We start from the raw sequence: 1,276 nt of genomic DNA on the forward strand, positions 1-1,276 counted from the left end.
ATTTTTTTCTAAGTAAATGTCCAACTAAACATATTAAGTATATTGTTCCAATACAAACCATAATATTTTCATGAAGAGTTATTTTAAATATGGATTTCTTTGAATTTTTTTAAAAATGACACTGAATGCAGCGTATCCTTTCCATTATGCATATCGCGTTATATAAACTACATATATTATACTCATGATCATCAGTTCCGAAAGATTGATTCTTTTAAGAGATGTTGACTAAGTTCAATATGACTAATTAATGTATCATTTGTGTTTAGTTTTCAATCAGCACTTTTTAATAGAAATGTAGTTTTATCATGGGAAGGATTTAAGTTATTTATTAAAATTCACTGTCGAATTTTATAAAACAAGAATGAAACGTTCGTTAGGGGCATTAATCTGTGGTAAAATTTGTATTTTCATCATTTAAAATGCATTATCACGAAATACCAGATAAATTTAATGTGGGATAGGTTCATCTTATGAATTTCTGCCATATTTACACCCCCAAAAAACTTTAAGCTCTATAGAGCTAATATCCAAATGTTTGTTTTTATTTAATTATATTATGTATCTTCCCTAATGCATCTTATTCTTTCAAGGCTTATTAAATTAAATGTATCCCTTCCCCCTATTGTCGGTGCGCATTCCATCGCTTGCGTAGGTATCATTAACATACCAATTATGCCATGTGATATTATTATAGTTCTGAGCTTGTGGAATATGTGTTTTCATTTTCAAGTAAATCACATTTTATCTATTCCAATTTCTTCAATATCTAAGCTATCAATACAGGCAAATTCGATTTTGCTAAATCATCGTATTTTTTTTAATCATGTATAGATATGTTCAATTAAGCAGCAAAATACGTTAAAGACTTTTTATTCAGTTTTTAGCTTAATACCTTTAAGTTTGTTTTTTATAATTTCTTCAACAATGGTGATGAATTTTCAAGCTTATATGTCCTTCGAAGCATAAGTTATATATATTAGTTAAGATATAAAAGTGTTTTCACAAGCAATAATGACTTGGAATAGTGTTTCTATATAATATATGGATAATTTTTTTTTGAAAAAGCCTATATTCAGTGTTTGTATTTTAATTTTATATTATAGCAAATATTTATATCCAGAAAAAAACAGATTTTTAGTCATCTTTTGGCCTTATGCTTCCAATTTGTATCCATATTTTAGGTTTAGTTATGTCGATAATTTAAATGGTTTAAAATTCGGCCTAGCATCCCCAATTTAAATAATTGAAGCTTCAATTTCATCAAACAAGTGTA

The sequence above is a fragment of the Rhyacophila brunnea genome, unplaced genomic scaffold (genome assembly GCF_057557595.1).
Source record: "Rhyacophila brunnea isolate RB1 unplaced genomic scaffold, BYU_Rbru_1.0 scaffold_80, whole genome shotgun sequence".
Lineage (NCBI taxonomy): Eukaryota > Metazoa > Arthropoda > Insecta > Trichoptera > Rhyacophilidae > Rhyacophila > Rhyacophila brunnea.